Below are 9,208 nucleotides of genomic sequence, written 5' to 3' on the forward strand. Positions count from 1 at the left end.
ATTCGACCACGTGGCTTGAAAGCTGGAGGTTTTTATAGAAAAGGGTCTGGGTCTGGTGGAGGCACGGTTTCACATGATTGGTCCATTTTAACATCAGCAGGGAGGAATTGGCACGGTTTCACATGATTGGTTCATTTAAGCATCAGCAGACTGTACATGCAGATCGAAGTAACAGCAGTGCATCTGGTTAACATTTAACTTAGGTCAGAAGGGCGGGAGATAGGGAGGCGCTGGGCCAGTCTGGACATTCCTGTATGTCTTCCCTATCTTTATGGCTAGTTGGTTCCTGGGATGACTTTACAGCCATTGTTCTTTGCTCTAGACCCAAAAAGCCCTCCTAACTAGCAAACCTCATGAGTCATGGACCTTGAATTTTAATTTTCTTTCATTGCCCTCTTCTTCTACTAAGTAATTCTAATCTTAGAATTTAAAAAGCCCGTATCTCCTAATTCTTCTATCTGAATTATAGGCAGGCACTGTCGTAAAACCATGAGCTTGACTGCATCTACTCTACTCCGAATAAAAGCAATTCCCTTATTTATTATGCAGGGGCCAAAAATAAAACTAAGCATATAATAAGAATCAGTCCAGCGAGGGCAGAAAATAGAGTGGTCATCCACAGAGACGTAGAATACCAAGACTCGAACCATCCCTGTTGAGCTTCTCGATCTTGCCTTCTCTGATCCAATCTTTCTCTCAGTTTCTGCATAGAATCTCTGACTATTCCTGTGTGGTCTGCATAAAAACAACATTCTTCTTTTAGGGCTGCACAAAGTCCTTCTTTTAAAAACAGTAAATCTAGATCTCTTCTGTTTTGTAAAACTACTTCTGACAGAGAGGTTAAAGATTTTTCTAAGGCATCTATAGATTTTTCTAACATCCTTAGCTCTTCATTGACATCTCTTAAATACTGGATTCCTTGTCTTCCCTCAATTAAGGCTGCTGCCCCTGTTCCTACTCCTTCTGTAAATCCTACCCCCATTAACATAGCTAGAGTAAGGGAGACCGGCTCTCTTTTAAATCTCCCCTGGGTATATTCATCCTCTAGGCGGGAAGCCGGATGATAATACATGTGAGGCAATAACTGAACCATGACACAAAAATCACGAGAGGGGTCAAAAACACTAGTTGATACACATGGGGTGAGTCCTGTACTACAAACCCACCAGCCAACTGGAGATGGCACAAGGTAATAATTGGTATCTGTCCTGGACATAGAATGAGTTTGGTCAAATAGGTGCCGGTAGGAAGGAGGGGGTGTCCCTATACAGAGACCAGGGCTCCTTCTGGGCACCTCAGTCAGGGTTAATTTTTGTCCTGTTCCCCATGAGCAGGAAGCATGGTTACTGGTTTTGTTAAAGTTTCCATCAAAAGTGATTCCCTCATAGTATGGAGGGCCTGAGGATAGGCATAACCAACAGTCGGTAGTTGCATTGGGATCTGTTTCATTGAGGGCAAAGTAAGCCCCTAGGACCAAATTAAACAGTCTTTGTCCCATTGGGGGGTATGTGGGGGCGATGGTAGAGGGCTCTTGGGGAGTCTTTTGGGTGGGGGGTAAGGTCGGGGCTGGCCTTGGGAGAAGAAGTCGGTTCGGCTCAGGGAGCACCTTATTAAGGCCTACTGGTAGGGCTAAAGTACTTTCAATGTTTAGATGGACATGGAGCAACGATCCAGGTCTACTACCATAATTGTAGAATATGATTCCCCAGGTCATGCCTCCAATCCACTGGGCAAGAGCATAATTTTTTTTCCATTTCTGTGAACTGCAGTTTCACACAATCTAAGTCTGTAGACTTGCATTCCTGATTTTTGTGTAGCCCCATTACTGCATGTTTGCCTGGCCCCGTATTTTGAAAAGAAAACTCTAATCCATTCCCAGAGGGCTCAACGGCCCATTTCCAATCTCCATCATTTGAGGTAACACAACTCCATTGACTGCAATAGTACCACTTAGGCCCCCCACACCAGGAACTCTTAATATGCTTGGGGCAGCTATAAAACCCATAGCTTCGGACCTCATTAGGGGGAGTACTCTTGGCTGCAGGAATGATTTGGCGGAGGCAAAAATAGAGGGTTGGCCACCATGCCCCCGAAGGTTCTAATTTTGAGGTGGTAAATAATATTTCCCCTGATCAGGATAATACTTGCCCAGTGAGATTCATAGGCTGGTGTGGGTGTCACTCTTCTTCTTCAGGAATGCGCCAAGGACAGAGGCGCAACTTAAGATGATTAGTAGTCTTTTCCAGGATCCACTCATTTTGTTTAGCCTCAGGGGGGACTTTCTTGACATGAGACGCGTGAACCCAGGTTGGGATTCCTTCCACTTTAACAGCGATGGGTGTCGTTAGCTGCACCAAGTAGGGTCCTTTCCACCGTGGCTCAAGGTTCCCCACTCGATGACTCCTCACCAGGACAGCATCTCCTACTTGAAACTGATGCGGCACCTGTGTGTCACCAGCAACATAGGTTTCTTTTAACTGTTCCCAAACCTCCTTTCTTACAATTTCAAGAGCTTGAGCCAGGCTAAAAGAGGAGAGGAGGGGATGAAGGATACATCTGGGCAAGTTCTACTCTCTACTGTCACATAGATGGGCAGAGGCGCCCCATACACTTATTCAAAGGGTGTTTGGCCAGAGGCTCTGGGGGGGTATTCTGGGCCCTGAATAAAGCATAAGGGAGAAGGGCTGTCCAATCATTCCCTCCGGTCTCTAAGGTCAATTTAGTCAAGGTTTCTTTTAGAATTCTATTCATTCTTTCTACCTGTTCTGAACTCTGGGGTCTGTAAGCACAATGTAACTTCCAATTTGTCCCTAGTTGTCTGGCCCAAACCCTGACTTACCTGAGAGACAAAGGCAGGTCCATTGTCTGACCTGATTACTTTGGATACCCCAAACGAGGGAGAATTTCTTCAAGTATCTTCTTGGCTACCATGGTGACTGTCTCCTTCTTGGTGGGAAACGCTTCAACCCACCCAGAGAAAATATCTATAAAGACTAACAGATAATGGTCTGGTTTTACCTCAGTAAAGTCAGTTTGCCAGTAGGTCCCAGGTCTGTCTCCCGGCAGGCGCCTTCCACCAGGGAGCCTGCTGGATCCACATTGGTGAGCGCACAGGTTCTGCAATTTCTCACCAGGTCTTCTGCCGCCTTTTGTAGCCCAGGAATGTGATAATTTTCTACTGACTAATTTTATCATCTTTTTAGATCCTAAATGAGTGAGATGGTGTATGTCAACTAGGTACTTTAGCCCCTCTTCTTCTGTGAGAACCTTTCTTTCTGTTTCTTCTTCAGATAGTTGGGGCATAGTTTTAATTACCAGAGTCATTAGCCCTGGGCTGCTTCTTTAGCCACTTGGTCTGCCATTTGATTTCCCTTTTCTACTGGTCTGGTTCCTTTTTGATGCCCTGGGCAGTGGATGATCACTACTTTGAGAGGCAGATGAACAGCCTCCAACAGACCAAGGATCTCTTCTTTGTTCTTAACATCTTTTCCAGTGGAGGTCAATAAGCCACGCTGCCTATATATTGGTCCATGCACATGAGCCGTAGCGAAAGCATATTGGCTGTCAGTGTAAATATTGATAGCCTTACCCTCTGCCAGCCTCAAAGCCTGGGTTAGAGCGATGAGCTCTGCTTTTTGAGCTGAGGTTCCCTCAGGTAGACTGCTGGACCATATGACAGATTTTCCATCTACTACCTCTGCCCTGGCCCTTCACTTACCTTCTACCACAAAGCTGCTTCTGTCAGTGAACCAAGTTGCTGCTACTGGCCATGGCTGGTCAGAGAGGTCCGGACGAGTTCTGGTTTCTTCTGCTAATATCTCCCTGCAGTTGCTCACAGGAGTTTCCGTTAGTTTTGGGTAGTAAGGTAGTGGAATTGAGGACAGCAGGGGGAGCGAAAGTCACTTGCTCAGTCAGCAGCAAGCTTTGATAGTGAGTCATTCGGGCGTTGGTCATCCAGGGATCTGGCGGTTACCTACCTGATAATGCTCTCAAGAGAGTTTGGGGCCACCACAGTAACATTCTGGCCCACAGTCAGCTTATCAGCATCTTTAACCAGCACTGTGGTGGCTGCTATCGCTTGTAGGCATGAAGGCCATCCGCTAGCCACAGGGTCCAGTTTCTTTGATAAATAAGCTACTGGGCACTTCCAGGGCCCTAGGGTTTGAGTAAGGACTCCACGGGCTACTCTCGTAGATATACAAGGTGAATGGCTTATTTACATCTGGCAGTGCTAGGGCAGGAGCTTGTAGCAAGGCCTTTTTCAGAGTCTCAAAAGCAGATTGATGTTCTTGGGTCCAAATGAATTTCCCTCTTTCCTTTGTTAGGGAGTACAGTGGGGCTGCCAGGGTGGCAAACCCTGGGACACATAGTCTACAGAATCCTGCTGTCCCCAGGAACTCTCTTACCTGGTGAGGGGTGGTCGGGATCAGGATTCACATCACTGTCTGTTTTCTGGCGTCGGTGAGCCATCATTGTCTATTCCTCAGGATGTATCCCAAGTAGGTCACCTCTGTTCGGCATAACTGTGCCTTTTTAGCAGAGACTCGATATCCCAACTCACCATATTCAACCAGGATGTTCTGGGTCCCAAGTTCGCACTCTTCACGTGTTCCTGCAGCTATCAGAAGGTGATCAATGTACTGTACAAGGGTCACCTGGGGATTGTTGGCTCAAAAAGAGGCAAGGTCTCAGTGCAAGGCCTCATCAAACAAAGTGGGTGAATTTTTGAATCCCTGGGGTAGCCTCGTCCATGTGAGCTGTCCAGTCTTTCCACTTTCTGGATCTCACAATTCAAAGGCTAACAGGGATTGACTATTGGGTGTAACCTCAGACAGAAGAAGGCATCTTTAAGATCTAGAACTGTGTACCAGGTTTGCTCAGGTGGTAGTGTGCTGAGCAGGCTATAAGGATTGGGCACTATGGGGTGGATGTCCTGGACTCTTTTGTTTACCTCTCTGAGGTCCTGTACAGGACAGTAGTCGTTCATCCCCAGTTTCTTTACTGGGAGTAGGGGGGTATTCCAAGGAGACTTGCAGGGGACTAGGATCCCTTGTTGGAGCAGTCTGGTGATGCGGGGGTGTATACCCTCCTGAGCTTCTCTTCCCATGGGTTATTGTCGGACCCCAATGGTTGTAGCCCCGGACCTGAGCTCAATCACCACCAGGGGGACCTGCCTCGCCATTCCCATACCCCCTGTTTCGGCCCATGCTTGAGGAAATCGAGTAAGCCAGTCCTGTAGCCCCTCAGGGGGTTTTAATTTGTCCTGATAGATCCGATATTCCTCTCCTAATTGTAAAGACAGTGCTAAGGTCTGAGGTGTCTCTACTCCCCAAAATACCTTTGGTCTGGGAGAGGCAAAGGTTATTTGCGCTTTCAATTTGGTTAATAAGTGTCTTCCCAATAGGGGCATGGGACACTCCGGAATGACCAGGAATGAATGAGTCACTTGGTTCCGTCCTAGGTCCACTGTCCGGGACATGGTCCACGGGTACAATTTCTGCTCTGTGGCCCCAATGACTAATGTTTTTTCATTTTTTCTTACTTTGGCTTAGTGGTGTCTTTTTTTTTTTAATATTTTTTATTACATATTTTCCTCAATTACATTTCCAATGCTATCCCAAAAGTCCCCCATACCCTCCCCCCCCCACTTCCCTACCCACCCATTCCCATTTTTTTTGGCCCTGGCGTTCCCCTGAGCACTGAAAATTCCCCATCCGTGTCAACCAGGAAATTGACAGGGGTCCCCTCCACTTCTAATGTTACCCTAGGCTCGGGGAGGGGGGCCAAGCCCCGTCTCCCCTAGTCTTTGTCTTCTCCAAGGGACAGTACCTGTGTTTCCTCTTAGGGCATTCACGAGCCCAATGGCCCGTATCCTTGCAGTATGCACATTGGTCTTTTCCTAGGTGTGGTTTATCTCTTCTGGTCTCCTTGGCCCCTGCTGTTTTTCATCTCTCAGGTCCCCTGGCTGCCTAGCCCTACCTCTTCCTTTGTCTGCTGTGGCAGCCAGAATCTGAGTCAAAACCTTCTCCTGCCTTTTGTCTCTCCTATCCTCATCTTCTCTCCTCTCTTTCTTCTTCCTTTCTTGCTTTTCATCTTCCATCTCTCTCTTGTGATACACTTTCTCAGCCTCTCTAACTACATCCCTTATAGTGTAATCCTGCAATCCCTCAGTCTGCTGTAACTTTTTCCTAATATCAGGAGCTGATTGACCGATGAAGGCCATAATCACTGAGGCCTGCTGCCCCTCAGACGTAGGGTCAAACGGGGTATATCTCCTATAAGCTTCCATGAGTCTTTCTAAAAAGACTGAAGGAGGCTCAGTTGCCCCCTGCATAATTTCCCTTACCTTAGTCAAATTGGTGGGCCTGTGAGCAGCACCCCTGAGACTGGCCACTAGAGCCTGCCGATAATTGGACAGCTGTTCCCTACCTTGTGCTGTGTTATAATCCTGTTGGGGGCGGGTCAGGGGTATTCCTTCATCTATCTCGACTGGGGGCTGGACCGGCCATCCAGTATCATCTCAGACGTTCTTCTGAGCCTCGAGGAGAATTCTCTCCCTCTCCTAGGTGGTAAACAGTGTCTGCAGGAGCGGCTGGCAATCATCCCAGGTAGGCTGTTGGGAGTACATCAGAGACTCTATCAGTCCTGTGAGCCCTGCAAGATTTTCTGAGAAAGGGGGGTGATTGACTTTCCAGTTATAGAGATCAGCGGAGGAAAAGGGCCAATACTGCAGAAGTTGTAGACCGTTCTGGTCGGCCGGAGGAGCCCCAACAGCCCTGAGGGGAAGCGCCATGGTTGAATCGGCTGGCCCCTCAGAGGTGGCTCCTCACCGTCTTCTTGTTCCTGCTGAGGGACCTCCCCCCCCCCCCGGTCCCTGAGGCCGGGGCCTGGAGCGGGGCCAAGGGAGTTGGGGGTTGGGGAACTTGAAGGTAGTGTGGAGGCTGGGAATAGGTCCACTCAGGGGTTTCCTCTATCTCTGGGTAGATCTTAGGGGTGAGTATTGGTGGAGTACAGCACTCACCATCTTCTTTAGTCTGTGACTTCTGCGTCCTGTTCACAGCACTCTCTCAGACAGCCAGGATCCTAGTGCCCGGGCATAAGGGTGGGAGAAACAGCCAAACCCACAGAGGTGGATACAGCACCAAATCCTCCCACACCGTGATGTATGGTTGCTGGTCCGGCTGCAATCCTGGTCCTTCCTGAAAGAAAATGGCCTTTATGGCCCTAATGATGGGAAGGTCGAACGTCCCCTCAGCTGGCCAGCCTACTCCAAAGGCAGGCCATTCCAAGGAACAGAAAGTCAAACAAGGTTTCTTTTTAACTATCACTGATAGATTCAGTTCTCTTGCCCTAACGTCAGTCCAATAGTCCTTAGTCAAAGATAAAGGGGTAGACACAGTCTGTCGCATAAGGAAACCCACAAACAAAAAATAAAACAGCAACAGAGACAGAGGACACCAGTATGTCCAAGCACACTCGTCCACGCCTGGACTTGTACAACCAGTCAAATGCTACCTCTGACAGGGATGGGGGGCTTTGCTTCCACTCCCTTTCTGGTAGAAAAAACACCTTATCTTCCTCATTCTGCCAGATGACAGTCAGTCCTTCTTGGCTGTCCCTCACCCTGGGTATTTCCTCCAGGGTCACCCTTGGAATGTCTTTCCGCAGCTACTGGGTCCTTATGGTTCACAGTGGCAGCTGCCAGAATACAGAATACCAGAACTGGGAACCCAGGAGGGACTCAAACCCACTGGGCGGGACTCAAACCCACAATCCCAGAACTGTAAAACCAAGACACAAGGTGGGACTCGAACCCACAATCCCAGAACTGAAAAAACCAAGACACAAATTCAGCGGTGCCACACTTAGACAACAGACAACATGTAAGACTCACACAAACAAATGTACCTCCAAGGGGTATTTCGGGGTTCCTGGCTGTCACACAGATCTCGCTGGGGCCTCCAAATGAAAGAACCTAGTGGGGAAACCTCTACTCAATTCCCTATTCGGCGTGCACCCAAAGAATCATGAAAAGACCGTCTTGGTGTAAGTACAGGAGGTAGTTTAATGGCAGAGCTCCGGGTCGAAACATATCTCATGCAGGAGACAGTGAATTCGACCACGTGGCTTGAAAGCTGGAGGTTTTTATAGAAAAGGGTCTGGGTCTGGTGGAGGCACGGTTTCACATGATTGGTCCATTTTAACATCAGCAGGGAGGAATTGGCACGGTTTCACATGATTGGTTCATTTAAGCATCAGCAGACTGTACATGCAGATCGAAGTAACAGCAGTGCATCTGGTTAACATTTAACTTAGGTCAGAAGGGCGGGAGATAGGGAGGCGCTGGGCCAGTCTGGACATTCCTGTATGTCTTCCCTATCTTTATGGCTAGTTGGTTCCTGGGATGACTTTACAGCCATTGTTCTTTGCTCTAGGCCCCAAAAGCCCTCCTAACTAGCAAACTGCATGAGTCATGGACCTTGAATTTTAATTTTCTTTCATATTCATGGAAAAAGGTCTTCACTTGCGTTTCTGGTACTTTATGTATATATGTGTACACTCACCTCGCTGGTGGCAACTCTCAAACCTCACTGTAACTGGCAGGAATGCCTTTTATCTCATATCAGTAAGTGCCTTCCATGCCTGCCTTGGCCTTGATCAGCTCTCCTCTGACCCTCTTGTGCCTGCACTAGGTCCAACCTGCTGGCCCAGGCACAAAACCAAACCAAACCAAACCAAACCAAACAAAAAAACCCAACCCAAAGCAAACCAGCAAGAACAAAGTCTCATACAGAAAGAGCCCATGTGAGGGTATTGGTGTCTTTCCCTGAAAATTAATATCCAGACATAGGAAAAAAGCCTCTTCCTTCCCCAAATCAAGCCATACAAAAATCATTGTGTCATCGAAATGCATATTCCAGAATGGCTTTGCCTTGTTAAGAAAATTGTCATTAAGGCCTGTATTAGTCAGAGTTTTACTGCTGTGAACAGACACCATGACCAAGGCAAGTCTTATAAAAAACAACATTTAATTGGGGCTGGCTTACAGGTTCAGAGGTCCAGTCCATTATCATCAAGGTGGGAGCATGGCAGTATCTAGGCAGGCATGGCGCAGGAGGAGCTGAGGGTTTTATGTCTTCATCCAAAGGCTGCTAGTGGAAGACTGACTTCCAGGCAACTAGGGTGAGGATCTTATACCCACACCCAC

At 47.9% G+C, this 9,208-nt stretch overlaps 1 pseudogene; it reads right to left on the reverse strand.

Moving 5' to 3' along the window:
- Nucleotides 1-2,177: 2,177 nt before the first annotated feature.
- LOC110295515 lies at nucleotides 2,178-7,409 on the reverse strand (annotated as a pseudogene).
- Nucleotides 7,410-9,208: the final 1,799 nt, after the last annotated feature.

The sequence above is a fragment of the Mus caroli genome, chromosome 1, assembly GCF_900094665.2.
Source record: "Mus caroli chromosome 1, CAROLI_EIJ_v1.1, whole genome shotgun sequence".
Taxonomy (NCBI): domain Eukaryota; kingdom Metazoa; phylum Chordata; class Mammalia; order Rodentia; family Muridae; genus Mus; species Mus caroli.